Source organism: Schistocerca piceifrons, chromosome 8 (genome assembly GCF_021461385.2).
Source record: "Schistocerca piceifrons isolate TAMUIC-IGC-003096 chromosome 8, iqSchPice1.1, whole genome shotgun sequence".
NCBI lineage: Eukaryota > Metazoa > Arthropoda > Insecta > Orthoptera > Acrididae > Schistocerca > Schistocerca piceifrons.
The window spans coordinates 284,990,341-285,006,230 of NC_060145.1; positions in this window are offsets into that span (position 1 = coordinate 284,990,341).

A 15,890-nucleotide genomic window follows, 5' to 3' on the forward strand; every position below is an offset into this window, starting at 1 on the left:
TATCAGCATCTAACTGAGTTTGAATGAGGTCGTGTAACGGCTACGAGAAGCTGGATGTTCCGCCTGCCATAGTGTAGGAAGACTTGGCAGAAATGTAGTCTCAGTACATGATTGCTGGCACCTGAGGTCACGAAAATGTACAGTTGCAGGAAGACAGGGCTTCAAACAGTCACGTGGCCCTACCGAGAAAGAAGATCATCGTGTTTGGCGTAAGGCTCTATCGCATCGTACTGCATCTGCATCATGTGAGCAGCGGTTAGCACCAAGTGATACAACAAACTGTTACAAATTCCTTACTTCAAGGACTGCTCTGAGCCAAATGCCCTGTAACGCGCGTTCCACCAACCCCAAACCGCCGCTATAAGCGACTTCAGTGGTGTCGAGCGAGTGCTATTTGGAGGACAGAGTGGAGGTCTGTTATGTTGTCTGAGGAAGGCTGGTTCTGCCTCGGTGCAATTGACGGTCGTGTGTTGGTTAGAAGGAGGCCAATTGAGGGCTTGCAACCAACCCGTCAGCATACTAGACACACTGGACCTACAACCTGTAGCTATGGTCTGAGGTGCGATTTCGTATGACACATGGAGCATTCTCATGGTTATCCCCCACATCCTGACAGCGAATTTGTACGTCAGTCCGGTGCTTCTACCTGTCCTGCTGCCATTCATAAACAGCATTCCAGGAGGTGTTTTCCAACAGAATACCGCTCGCCCACATACCGCTATTGTAACCCAACAAGCTTGACATGCTGCCTTGTCCTGATCAGTCATCAAATCTGTCTCCAATCGAGCATATATGGAGCATCTTCGGATGACACTTCCAGCATCATCCACAAACAGCATTAATCTACCCTGTACTGACGGACCAACTGCAACTGGCGTGGAACTCCATTCCACAAGCCGCGCGGGATTAGCGGATCGGTCTAAGCCGCTGCAGTCATGGACTGTGCGGCTGGTCCCGGCGGAGGTTCGAGTCCTCCCTCGGGCATGGGTTGTCTGTCTTTAGCATAATTTAGGTTAAGTAGTGTGTAAGTTTAGGGACTGATGAGCTCAGCAGTTAAGTCCCAGAAGATTTCACACACGTTTGAACGTTTTTTTTTCCATTCCACAAACTGACTTCCGGCATCTCTACAACCCAATGTATTCACGTTTTCTGGCTTGCTTCCAACAGTCAGGCGGCTACATCGGTTATTAATGTACCAGCATTTCACATTCAATGATTCATCTCACGCTTACATTATAACCTGGCCGGCCGAAGTGGCCGTGCGGTTAAAGGCGCTGCAGTCTGGAACCGCGAGACCGCTACGGTCACAGGTTCGAATCCTGCCTCGGGCATGGATGTTTGTGATGTCCTTAGGTTAGTTAGGTTTAACTAGTTCTAAGTTCTAGGGGACTAATGACCTCAGCAGTTGAGTCCCATAGTGCTCAGAGCCATTTGAACCATTATAACCTGTGTTCTTGCAATGTTAATCACTTACGTAAGTTACGTAGACAAATGTATTCCCAAAATTTCATTACTATACATTAATTATTTTTGGTGCTGCAGTTTTTTTTCGTCAGTGTACTTTTGTAATATTCTACATCTGCAGCAAGACATAACTGCAGAAGGGTTGTCTCGACCAATGGTCTTGTCTTCTACTTCCACCCAGTCAACCAAATCACTGCTTCTCACGTGACGTGATGCACTCGTAACAAGACAGGTGCATGGCAAGTTATATAGTGAGGGAGAGAGAGACAGAGAGGGGTGGGGGGAGAATGAATACTCTGCAGTGACAGCACTTTCTTTACAGCTTTTTACTACACCCCACTCTCCACCCGTTCTTACCATAAATAATCACTCGCAAGGTCTGGAATTATTCCAGATCTGGCGAGTGATAGACTTAAGGAAGCTGTATCTACTTCATAAGAGTTACTGATATCACCTGTTAACTTTATCTTAACTTTATCTTCGTTCATTTACTTTACGTCAGCTATGATGAAAATTAAGGTGATAAAATACACTGATCAGCCAAAACATTATGACCACTGCCCACCGTGACGTTGGCTATCGCCTGGTGGACTTGCACGCACATGAGGCGGTAACAGAATTACTCACATGTAAGTGGAGCAGACGCGGATTGGGATCACACTAACGAAGATATAGGCACAAAATGGGGAAATCCTTTGAGATAAGCGACTTTGACAAAGAGGAGATTAGTATTAAGCAGAGTCCATGAACGAGTCTGTCGAAAATGGAGCACCTGGTCGAATGTTCACGTGCTACTGTTGTTAGCATCTACAGAAAGAGGCAGAAAGACAGTGACACTTCCACTACGCGCTAAATGGTTGGACGTCGACGACTCTTCACAGAATGTAGGGTTTGAAGGCTTATCTGCTGCTTAAAGTAGGATAGATGGTGATCTGTGACATCACTACCGAAAGGCCACAATTCTGGTGCATGCACAATTTTTTGAAGCACACCGTTCTTTGTACATTGTTGAACATGGGGTTCCACAGCAGACAGTGGCTTCGTGTTCACATGCTGTCCCAATGACATTGTCAGTTATTATTGCAGTGGACACGGGAGCATCGGGATTCGACTGTCTATTAATGGAAACTGTCTGCTCTTTGAGTGAATCACATTTTTGCTACACTGCGTCGATGGCCTTCTCCACAAGCGCCATCATCAAGATAAACAGCAGTAGTGGGACAAGAGGGGTGTAGGACAATTTGTTGTCTACATCGGGGCAAGTATACATTTAGGGGCAAACCTATTGTTCTCCTTTAATTGACAGGTCCTTAACTTATTGTTCTGCTAAGAGGGTTATTACCCCCTGGGCATAATCTGTCCTAAGAAACCTTCCCCAACCCCTCTCCCACTCCTCCTCCCAACCTCTCAAGGAAACTTCCAACCTTCCCCCGCCCCCTCGCTGGTACAGGTACATTTTCAAGCTTGAGTTAGCCCACTCTCACTCTACCAACTTTACTACTTAATTGAACAATTAAATTAACCCCTCCCCCGCTGGTAAACCGCCAAACTCCACTTTCCCCTGCCCCCCCCCCCCCCCTCACCTACCTGGAAATTGGTGACACTGTGCTAGAGAGGAAGGCTCTCACAACAGGAAATTCAGTTACATAGCATTGGTTGTATCTCTCTTACTCATCATTCTCTGCTGTCTGGGGAGTTGAAGGTCTTGTAAAATACATCGATCGCTTTTTTTTAATCCCAATCGCACAAGGAACACCATACGAAACACCCACCACAAGTAATTACACTGTTACAAATCTTTCGATCACGAAACATGTGCTATCCACTGCCCCACACAGAATGCCATCTGCATAGGCTGCTGGGAGGCGGAGAGTACCGGGGACCTCCATAAAGACACATGACTGTCAGTGGCCGCGCCATGTGCAGGGATCTAAGAGGTGGGTGCTCAGGCCTCACAACAGACGGACTATATGCCACGCTAACCCTGAGCAAAAGCTCCCAACAAAGTCTTGTCAAAACATGTGCTGTCTCTGTTTCTCCTCCTGTGAGGTCCCACTGCTGGACCAAACCACAAACAAAGCAGCATTTACCCAGTAATCCCCTGTGGATTACTGACACATGTGAGAACTTCTTTCAAGGCAAATGCCTGATTGGGAATCGTTCCAGATATACTGCTGAAGTCAATAAATAATTAATTTCTGGTCACATGATCTTGACATAGCAGGTAAGGCGAGCGTGATAGCTCACCACTCCCGCTCACAGCCAGTTTCTGGAAAAAGAAGGACAATGGAGTGTCACCAGCAGTCGAGATCCTCATCTGCCCCTCCATAGCAGAAGAAGTGTACAAGCAAGTACTCATTACATTTCGTTGCTACTATTACTATGTAGCAGTTCCTGTTATTTGTTCAACTCTATGTCATTATCTGTGGATTCTTATTGTATCTCCTTCTTCTTCTTTGTTCAGCGATCTCTGGGGTGTCTGGGCCAGCAGCAGCCATCATCGCCTCGTCGGGACTTGCAGCAAACTCTGGCCTGTCAGGATCAGCTGCAGTAGCAGCTCCATGGGAACCTGTAGCGCACCCGACCAGCAAGCTGGGGCAGGGCAGCAAACTGCTATTATCCATTCCACTCATTGATTTAGACACCCAGCAAGTCCCCAACTCTCAGAAGAACTGTATAGGGGGCCAACACCTACACCTACATCAGTGGGTCAGTACGCACCATCCCGGAGCAGAGTGTTGGTGTGGTGGATGAGAAACTGCCGATTCCTCCCAGTGCTCTAATGCTTTTCACTTCAGTTTAAATTTTAACAGCTAGTGTTCAATGTGCTCAAATATTGATAGAGAAGCGTCAGTGGACAGTGACTGGTGTGTTGTGTTAGAGATTGAAAATGCATAAGAAGTGTTAAACTGCTCTTTGCAGAGATGGAATGGGAGAAACTGTGTCATGCGGGACACTACATCAACCAACAGATGACCTCTGAGTATTCTTCATCTCCAGACATTTACTGTGCACGTTTGATGCTTTCTACAAGATCATTTTACGATAGCGTGACATTCATGGGGAGATCTGGAGGTCGATCCGTTTATCTGCAACACTCCAATATTACAGATTTGTTTGGTCTACGGATGGTGTGGTATCGACAGCTACAATGCCACGGCGTAGGTGCAAGTTCTTAGGTTGGCACTACGACACAGACACCGAAGACAGCGCCCTCTAGCCGGCCCTGTGAGGCTCTACGAGCGCCGCTCCAGATTCTACCATTTGATTTCGAGTAGACGACCAAGCAACATTGTTTCTATTTCATAGTGGGCGAGCCACTACAGATTTTGCCTTTATAGCTTAATGTACGGCTTCGCACCTACGTGCTCTTCTCAGCCAAAGTTAAGTAATATTATAATTTGTACATGTTCATATACAAGTAAAAGAGTTTTAACTTATACGCAGTACCGCAGTACTTCACCTTTTCCTGCTCCTATTCGCTTCCTACATTCGGCCTACCCTTCAGCTTACAGGAGCAGACTCACGCGCCGTCTTCCAGGCGGGATACAAGAGATGGTGCTGTCCCTTGTGTTGCAAAGATTCAGCTGCGGGCTGCTGTGTGTTCAAACTATGTATAAAGACATCATGAACTATTTCCATACATACAGTGTGCATGCAGATGATACAGAACAGTACAGGGCTAGTACAAATGATTGAAGCGATTTCACAGCTCTACAATAACTTTATTTTTTGAGATATTTTCACAATGCTTTGCACACACATACAAAAACTCAAAAAGTTTTTTTAGGCATTCACAAATGTTCGATATGTGCCCCTTTAGTGATTCGGCAGACATCAAGCCGATAATCAAGTTCCTCCCACACTCGTAGCAGCATGTCCCCATCAATGAGTTCGAAAGCATTGTTGATGCGAGCTCGCAGTTCTGGCACATTTCTTGGTAGAGGAGGTTTAAACATTGAATCTTTCACATCACTATGCGTGAAACTTGCCCGCACGCGTTCAACCGTTTCTTCGCTCACTGCAGGCCGACCCGTTGATTTCCCCTTACAGAGGCATCCAGAAGCTTTAAACTGCGCATAGCATCGCCGAATGGAGTTAGCAGTTGGTGGATCTTTGTTGAACTTCGTCCTGAAGTGTCGTTGCACTGTTATGACTGACTGATGTGAGTGCATTTCAAGCACGACATACGCTTTCTCGGCTCCTGTCGCCATTTTGTCTCACTGCGTTCTCGAGCGCTCTGGCGGCAGAAACCTGAAGTGCGGCTTCAGCCGAACAAAACTTTATGAGTTTTTCTACGTATCTGTAGTGTGTCGTGACCGTATGTCAATGAATGGAGCTACAGTGAATTTATGAGATCGCTTCAATCATTTGTAAAAGTAGAAATTTGAGTGAAATACATGCTGAAGTAGAGCACTAGTTAAATGGCTCGGAATTCCTGCAGTGCAAAACAGCTAGATTGTTGCTGATGATTTGCTATATAATAGGTGATACATGGTACTTACTGGAATTAAGGAGAACGTGGAATGGAGGACCCACCAATGTAACTTTATTTTCACACAACCTGTTTATTTACCAATATATAACCGTAATATTTTCTTTAACAAAATGAACAAATTTGCAAAATTCTTTTCACCTTAAATCTTAAACTTTTGCAAAATAAATCAAAACAGCAAACAATATGACAATGGTTACAAGATGTCTGGATCTGCAGCCCGCCCATTATCGGGTGAAAAAACGGTGTTTACTACCGCGCTGGACACAGTGTGTCTTATTAAATTCTCTTCTGCAATGCATGAGAACTATATAAGCACCACTGATGACAAGAGTCATTCAATTACTCAAAACAGATGAAGTAACTTTTAATTCAAAACCTGTATGTCGAAAAGTGCGGAGTTAAGGTGCGCACCGGTGCTTACTGGTTAAACAGATTAGGAAACTGGCCGTGCGGTTAAAGGCGCTGCAGTCTGGATCCGCGAGACCGCTATGGTCGCAGGTTCGAATCCTGCCTCGGGCATGGATGTTTGTGATGTCCTTAGGTTAGTTAGGTTTAACTAGTTCTAAGTTCTAGGGGACTAATGACCTCAGCAGTTGAGTCCCATAGTGCTCAGAGCCATTTGAACCATTTTGATTAGGAAACAATGCGACAATGGTAAGGCTTAGTTCAAAGCAACCAACCTCTTAATTTCAATAGGAAACCTATGTACGACTGGATCCCAACCTGTCCCTCCTGACAATCTTATTTTGACTAAATCCCCGGTGAGAGTTGTTGTTAATATTTTCGAAGTTAAGCTGATTTCAGTTATTAAGACCGTTCTGAAGGAACATCTTAAAACATTAATCAAAATATCCACGTATTTTCTTTTTAATGGAGAATACTACGAACAAACGGAGGGAGTCGCCATGGGTAGCCCACTCTCACCGGTGGTAGCGAATTCGTACATGGAGAACTTCGAGGAGGAAGCCCTGTCGCCATCCGAATGGAAACCTACTTGATTTTTCCGTTACGTGGACGACACGTTCGTCATCTGGTCACATGGTATGGATAAACTCCATGACTTAGTTACACATCTAAACTCCATACACCCCAACATCAAATTCACTATGGAGACTGAAACGGAGGGTAAATTACCTTTCCTTGACGTCTTGGTCAAGAGAAGGGCTGACGGCACCCTAGGTCATGGGGTGTATCGGAAGACAACGCACACTGATCTGTATTTGCACGCAGACAGCTGCCACCACCCTTCACAGAGGAATGGGGTACTTAAAACTCTAGTACATAGGGCGCGCACTATCTCTGACGCAGAGAGTCTACCCCAGGAATTGGAACATCTGAGAACTGTATTTCGAAAAAATGGGTACTCAGAGTGGCAGATTCAACGTGCTCTCCGCCCAACCACTACAGCACAACCTGTGGAGATGGATGAAATCACGAGGGAGGAGGTAGGCACTGCGTTTATTCCATATACAGGTGCACTCTCGGGGAAAATTGCACGCATTTTGAAGAATCACCGGGTCGGAACTGTGTTTTGTCCTCCGAATAAAACTCGTGCACTGATGGGGAGCGCCAAAGATGACCTCGATTTGAAGAAGGCCGGCGTGTACCAGATTCCGTGTCAATGTGGCAAGTCGTATATTGGTCAGACGATGCGTACCGTCGAGGATCGATGCCGTGAACACCAGAGGCACACTCGACTGATGTATCCGAGCAAGTCGGCGGTCGCTGAACATTGTTTGTCGGAAAATCACGCTATGGAGTATGAACGCACGAGGATTCTGGTACAGACGTCGAGATACTGGAACAGCGTTGTTAGAGAGGCCATCGAAATTCGCACCAATGACGACCTCATAAACCGTGACTGTGGCTATAATCTTAGCAAGGCTTGGGAACCAGCGATTGGCTTAATCAAGAGTAAATCGAGCAAACGTGTAGTTGTGACGACCACGGCGGACAGAGCCATCACACCGAAGTCATCTCGGACGCCGTCGCAATCTGTTCCACCGCTCGACCGTGGCGCGGGGCGCGGACAGCGGAGGGAGCGCGCCGCGGGCGGAGGGTATCTAAATTGGCCGCCACCGCGACCGAACCCAGTTCCCTCTGAGCAGCCATAGCGTACGGATCTCCGTGCCGGCACGTTCACAGGAGCTCAGTCCGTCAGTTCCCCTGATGATGGCGACATGTATGATCGCCGAAATATTGTGCCCGTTGGACACTAGACCGGCAGTACACACGTGGATATTTTTATTATCAAATACGCCGGGAGAAACTCAAGAATCACATCTTAAAACATTACTCGTGAACAGTTATTACAAGAGAACTCACTCGGCGGAACCATAAGATCCACTAAAATACATCAATAATGACACAGTCTTTCAAACACAGCGACGAACAGCTTAGTACAACAGGTTGTTCAGATTATAACTAATGACTGAGAAATGTAATTACAACCAAGAATTGAACCGCTTAACATCTAAATCTAATCTCAAACTCTCTCTTTTGTTTAACGGCAACCGTGCACTAGTACAATTGCGTACAATCCAGAAGGAAAGGCAATATAATAGCGGCACAAATTTTCAAATGACAACTAGTGTTTTTGTACAAAACTACGGCCTATTTTTATGACCAACGAACCGACTGAGTTTACACAAAACAGAAAATAATAAGGAGGGCAGGTAGACAATGACACAAATCACCATGAGGATTACAGAATCTTATTCCCCTTTATCAGCAAGCAGTTCCATGGATCCACGGTGCGTCACAGCAGTTACTGAGTGGTGCCGATGAAAGCCGGGTAGAAGAGGGTAGCTTGGTCACGAACGGTCGTCCGACACGAATATTGCCAACCAACCGAAGGGATGTCGGCCTGCTGCTTGTAGTCGATGCTACCCTCGGTGAAGTACTGCGGTATCTTTGGTCTGCGCAGGGCCTCCTTGTGCAGCTCGTGGCTTTGGCCACTTGGACCTCATGACCACCCCTTGTTGCGTCGGTACCACCAATGCTCAAACTGCGTTCCTCTCTCTCGAGCCAGTAAAGCCTGTATACATATATCGGAAACCAAGAACCTTCTAAGGGCACAACCCACAGATACCCACTCTTCCTCATTGATATTGGCAACGGGGCCGCAAGAGGGGTAGTCAGTACTACACCTGAGCCGGTTGTGTCAGACAGACAGCTCAACCTCCCCCTCTCAAACCTGGCCTCCCCTGGGGATAAGAACCCCTCACTCTGCTGGAATGTTTAATCTGACTGAGGCGAACCCTTATGAGCTTCCCCTTTCCCGCGTCCCTGACGAAAAGGTTGACCGGGCTTAAAATTTTGACAACGAAATATGGTCCTAGGAAACGTGGGGCGAGCTTCAATAAGCGTTTATCCAGGGACCAGGAGCTGATCTATTAGAACATTAATGATCAGGTACAAACCAGAAGGAAAGGCAATATAATAGCGGGACAAATTTTCAAACGACAACTAGTGTCTTAGTACAAAACTAAGGCCTATTTTTACGACCAACGAGCCGGCCGAGTTTACACAAAACAGAAAACGCACAGAAACGTTCCTGATGTAGACAAGATCCGCTATCTTCCTTTGAAAGGGACGCTTGTTTCTATTATAGCGACAGACCTGACGATCGTAAGCCATCCTAATATTTGCCTGACCTCGCCCCCACTTCTTCCTAAAAACCTCCACAGTGACAGATGAAGGTAAAAGATCATTTATCTCCCATAGATTTGAGAGCGGGAATTCATGGGATATGCGAGCATTAGGCTAGCTGGGGTGGCCTAGGATGCTTCATGCCATGCGGAGTTAAGCACTAAGGCAAAGTGGTATCCCACTTCTTGAGCGATTTATGGTGGTAAATAATCATCACTGACTTCAAGTTGCGGTTAATACTTTCGGCAAAGGAAGCCTGAGAATAATAAGGTGTGGTGATAACATGTTTCATCCCACTGTCAAAACAGAATTGTCTAAACGACCTTACCAGAGAGCCAGGAGCGTTATCCGTAACCAACGCCCGCAGTGGCCCAAACTACCTAAATATATTAGCAAGATAAGAGATGGTGATAAGAGAGGTCACACCCCCGCTAGATATCAACCAAACGAACATGGTGAAAGCATCCACCGCTACGAGAAAATACAAATTGCCTCTTTCATCCGGGGTAGTGGGCCCACATAATTGACAAACAATTTTTCCAATGGATGCTCTTCCCGTTCCGACTGCAGCAATCCCCTCGCCGGAGAGTTACTTGGTTTTCCCTTCTTACAATCTCGGTATTCTTTGACTAAACCTCTAATGACTTTATAGAGGGTCGGCAAGATCAGCTGCTCCCTGACCTTCTCTGAGGTTTTAGAATGACCTAAATGCCCTAATACTGGAGAGTCACTGAAGTACCGGAAGACACGAATAACTAAGGTACGTGGGAGACAAATTCTAGCTTCCCCAGACGCATCCCTGTGGTTACACAGAATGCCATTCATCAGAAAATAGTCACTGGATTCCTGTCCATCTAGTATTTGCTTACTGAGCACCCTCACAATGGGTCTTGTTCTCGTTCAGTTTTCAAAATCCTTGGTAAGGATCGTAGATACTAGGTGACTGTCCGGCGTTTCCTCATCAAGCTCGTGCTGTTGGAACATCCTGGGAAGGGTGTCAGCAACCTGGTTATCAGATCGCTTAACGTGCCGAACCTTAAAATGGAAAGCCAAAATGCTGACCGCCCATCTGGCGATACGTCCTCTCTTCCAACACGAGCTAGGACCCAACTAAGGGCCTGGTTATCCATCTCTAGGTCACCGAAATTTTTCCAGGGCAAATAACACAGCTAACGCATCGCACTCATATACCGAATAATTGTGATCAGGCCCCTCCAGACGCCGGGAACCAAATGTTAACTGACACCTGATATCTTCCTGTAAAAGAACTGCAGCCACACTAGTATTGCAAGAATCAGTCTGGACCACAAATCTTTTCTTAGTCAGGTACGGCTAAAACCAGTGGGTTAGCAATCGCAGTTTTAATTCCTTCAAAGGCTGCCTGCTGACTTTCAGCCCAAACGAATTTCTCATTATTTCTGCATAACAGATTTAATCGAGCTGCAAGTTGGGCAAAGTTTGGGACAAATCTGACGAAATAATTAGCCATCCCTACAAATTGGGCAACCCCCTCTTATTTCGTGGCTGCGGAAAAATCCTCAGCGCCTTATTGCGTTCCTGATCAATACTAATTCCGTCCCCAGACACCAAGTGACCTAAAAATGACACCTGGCGCTTAGCAAAGGTTATCTTTGAGGGTTTCATAGTGAGCCCCGCATCCGTGAGCCTCTAACAGCTCTTCAAAGGAGGTACTAAATATGACCATGTCGTCCAAACAATTGAAGACGCAATTAAACTTTAAATCACCTAAAATTTTATCTAATAAACGGGATAAAACTGATGAACCGGTTGACAAACCAAACAGAACCCGGTCAAACTCATATAAATTACACTCTGTGGTGAAGATGGTGACATGCTTAGATCCATCCGTTAAGGGTATCTGTTAATACGCCTGATAAAGATCTAGCACCATAAACCAGGATGCTCCAGAAAACCAAGGTGAAACAGTTATGCAGATCAGGCAGTGGCACCGATTCCAAGATCACTTTTTTATTGAGAAGCCTGTAATCAATCACAGGACGGAAATTCTGCCCCTGATCTTTGGGTACTAAGAAAATGGGGGAATCATAGGGGAAGCATAAGGGGTGATAGACAGTCTTATGACTCCGTCTTTTAACAAGCCCTCAATTTTGTGCCGCAATATCTTTATCTTAGGTGGTGACAAGCGATGTGGAGACTGGCGAACTGGCACGTCATCCATAACACGAACGTGGTATCTAATGACGTCTGTGACCCTGAATCTGTCAAAAGGTACATCAGGAAATACTCCCAACAGTTCACTTAACTGTTTCCCTTGTAGATTAGAGAGGTGGTCTATCCTAAGCAGGCATGTGTTACTACTGGTGTCACGTCCCATCCCCACATGGGTATGTGAACAATAGGCTATTCGATCGTTGGGGTAAAATTTGAAATTAAAGGTCCGGGTACCAAACTCTAACACCATACCGGTCTTACGGATGAAATCATGCCGTAGAATTAGGTCAGGGAACAGTCCCTTAACTAATAAAAACTTCATAGACCATGAAAATTCACACATGGAATGATTTGCCTTCCCCGCACAGAGGTAACTCTTGGCCATTGGCCACCCGACATCTCTCAATCAAGGGATCTACATAAGTGTACATATTCAATAAACCACTCGTAATTAAAGAGTGACACAGAGCTTTCTGAATCTAGTAACCTACCCAACGGTTCTTGTCCTATAGCCATACAAAAAAATGGTAAGGTACACGTGGTGGCTGCCTGTGTACGACTACACCACACCTGTCTCCAAGGATGCGGATGCGACGCCGCCCCCGCCTGGCGTCATTTCTCAGCGCGAGGCGTCCTTGGAAACGGGCATCATCGTACTAAATGGTCACGTGCGCTGCACCTAAAAAGAGCCCCTCATTCCATTGAGCCATGTGCTCTACCCGTCATACTACCCTCTGGACCGTAGTTAAGTTTTGATGCCCCCACCCCGTTAACTCATTTCGCTGGTTGTCGGCAAAAGACGATTTCATAACGGAGTTAACAAGATTTACAGCTCACGAAGAGTGACCAGGCGAGGAAAGAGTGCGATACGAGACCTATCTTCAGGTCGAAAATCTTCCAAGACATTATCAACTAAATTCGCCTCGGGAACATCCATACGTAGCGTCGATACTGCCTCACGAACCTGCACTGCGCATTCAAACAACGATTCGTGGGAGTCCTGCATGCGCCAATAATATCTACACTCCGGTTCTTTGCGCATACTGTCTGATAGCTTACCCTCCACAACCGATTGCCTCAGTTGCCCGATCGTCTTACCCTACTGTAAGGTTTCAGATAGCAGATTACTTAAGCCAGCACATGATAACGGGTAGAGTGCGATAAGTACTATGTGATGGGGAGTCCTTAATGTCTCATCATGCCACTCAAACAGGCATCCACAATAACTGTTGTATATTTTCTAAGATTTCAATTGACAATTTCCGAATGGTATTTAAGAGACACATCACCAGGTTAGGGAGGTGGGCAAAATATTCCCCTAATCGATCACTTGGACCTCGGGCAATAGATCCACATTCAGCTATTGGATTGTCAGAAAGAGATTCTATATTATTTGTATCAGCCCCATTTTCTAATTCTAAAGCAGCAGTTTGGATTTGCAAATCAAACGAAAGATTATTTAACTGAATGACAGGTGCTAGCTGCTCAGGCCTCGGCTTTAGAAGTTTAAGGTCCTTTACTCTACTGCCCAGGTGGACTAATTGTGAATGAATGCGCTTCAACTGCCTCACGGTTGGTTGGTTATTTTGGAGAAAGGAGAGATTCTCTTGTAACTGATTCAATCCTACCATGATAGTCTGTAAATTTTGGCTCACCTCGCGCCAACCGTGCTGACAGAAATGGAGAGTGGTGTTGACAACGCTGCCCATAACCTGGCTGCCAGTTCCCCCACTGTACCGTGAACATTTTCTTGCCTAATGCTCTGTTCATACTGGAGCTGATCCCGTTTTAGGTACGAAATACCGGGAAACTGACGTGGTTCCATGGTGCGGCTGTCGATAAAAGAAAATAATTCAACCATGTCCAAAAAGAATAAAGTACAGAATTTAAACTCCAGCAGGTTGCGTGAAATGAAACTCGTGACAACCGCCCGCTAACAGGTCGTAAACCACACACTGCTACCAATGATACGTGGTAGTTACTGAAATTAAGAAAAACGTGGAAGGGAGAGCCCACCAATATGACTTTCTTTTCACACAACCTACTTATTTAACAATATACGACCATAAAATTTTCTTTAACAAAATAAATAAATTTGTAAAATTCTTTTGACCTTAAACCGTAAGTTGAATACGCTATTGCAAAATAAATCAAAACAGCAAACAACATGACAATGGTTACAAGATGTCCAGATTTGCAGCCCGCCCGTTATCTGGTGAAAGCGCGGTGTTTACTACCGCGCTGGACATAGCAGCCACCGGAAAAGGACTATACCTGAAACCATATGGTCTACTCATAAATAAAAAAAAAACATTATCAGTCCTAACAGAACGGCCACTCAAAAATAGAGAGCTTCTTAAGTTTGTTAGAAAAAAATTCAATTTTCCAAGATTCCGTGTGTGTTTATGCGGCATACCGAAGACTATGTGGAAAACTGGTGAACGTGGTATTGTGAATTTAGATGTTGCTGAAGGTCCCGGCATCCACTGGGTGTCATTTTTTATGATAAATGCAAATACTCATTTGATGACCTGCAACAGCCAGAACAATTACAACGATACTTCACTCGCTGAAGACACGTGTGCTACAATTTTCGGCGCTATAGGGACTTTAATGCACAGCTCTGCAGACACCTATGTATCATGTTTCTCTTGACGTTTACAAAGACGAAGAATATATAAGGAGGAGCTTTAAACATTCCTTCATCAGTTGAGGTTCAGATGCAATATCATACACTGTGACTTAAACAAAAAAAATCATCAGTATACGTGCAAATTACTTCCCACCAACTGATTTGAGCACTGGTGAATGGAGTATTGCATTGATTGGACTGGAGACATACAACAGCATCGCAATGCCACCGAGGCTAACATCAAACTGCATATGCTTATTAATGGTGAAAAAGACATGTGGAAATAGAACTGGTGCATACAATATCCACGATTTAAACCAAGTCTTAAAATTGTATGGAAAGGGTATTGAGCTACCTGCAAACATCAATACACTTAAATCAGAAATACGGGCTGTGAATGAAACTTCTGAGTAACCAGAAAGGTTCAGTAGGACACCTACTGGGCTGTGTTTCACAAAAGGAATGGTTTTGAAGAAAGATTATAGTAAATTTTACACGTCATATCAGACTGTGGACGTACTGCCAGTCAGCACAATCCGAGTCGAGTGTAACATTGCAACGAACTCCTATCTCAACGACAGTCTGATTCATACTATTTACGGATTCCTCCCCCGCAGTTGCAACGGGGTATAAAATTGTTGAGCCACCCATTAATTCAATATACCTTCCAGTGACAGTTCAGACATTGGATTATTTGCAGTTGCGTATTGTGGACCAGAATAATCTACTTGTCGATTTTCGTGATGAGGAATCATTATATAATTACATCTAAAGCAGGAAGGGCGTACGGTATAAAACCAGTGCACGCAATTCACAGCACATCACTTCGTTGATAAGCCCCAAAGTCATAATTCGTACGAACTACGAGTTTCTTAACTCCGTTGGCTTGAAACCATGCAATGACTTTCTCACTCAATATAACCGAGCGAATTATTCGTCGGGAATACTTCTCACATAAACCTTACGTTTCAACCACATTTAACAAGAAAGATGAAATTAAGTTTGTCATCCAGCACCAAGTCACGCTGACACTTCCATGCAAGAGCTTCTTATATTTAGAGGGGTCATTCGAGAAAACCGAAGGCAGCGCTACACTGGGATCCAAGCTTATACTAATGCTTTAGCATTCCTGTTTCAAGAGATACGCTATGAACTCAGTGGGTCTGAGATCGATCACACACGCAATGTCGGCATAACATCAACCCTTGAAACATATGTCTCTGCATCACCCACGGATCTGAATGGTTTATAAAATGCGGGATGGTCATAGGCGATCTGGTGGACAGAACAGTTGCAGAGTACAAACGATTTACTGCGTGCACACCTCTAAAAATGCTTATGGGCCAGTTTGATGACATGAGGCAGATTATTATCAATGCTAAATAGGAACCCATTCTCGTACAGAGTGCAATGGATAATAACTCATGCATTCAAGGAGCTCAAGAGAAGAAT